Source organism: Myotis davidii, unplaced genomic scaffold (assembly GCF_000327345.1).
Source record: "Myotis davidii unplaced genomic scaffold, ASM32734v1 scaffold6, whole genome shotgun sequence".
Taxonomy (NCBI): Eukaryota; Metazoa; Chordata; class Mammalia; order Chiroptera; family Vespertilionidae; genus Myotis; species Myotis davidii.
In genome coordinates, this window is record NW_006383011.1 from 14972924 (window position 1) to 14973286 (window position 363).

The following is a 363-nucleotide window of genomic DNA, read 5'->3' on the forward strand; positions in this document are numbered from 1 at the left end:
GCAGGCACAGGGTGAGGGGGATAGAGGGCAGTTAATGAGTTCTCTGTACACTTCCTCTAACACCCTGCCGCAGCCAGGTTCTTATCCAGGCTCCCGACCCCGGGCTGTTGGGTCCTGGGAGCTGGGGTGGGAGAGGAGGTCCAAGCCGCAGGGTGGGCCTGGACGCTTCCTCGTCCGTGGCACCTGGGTCCCCTGTTCGTGCTTGACTCCTACCCTGCCTCTATTCCTCAGCATCCGCGCCCTGTCAGCACGCTGCTTCAGTGACTGCACCTGCCCCCAGACTGTGACTGCGGGGAGATAAGAGGCAGAAAGGAAGAGAGAGCGTTTGGGGAAAACACCGCGCAGCAGGGTGACTGGCCTCTC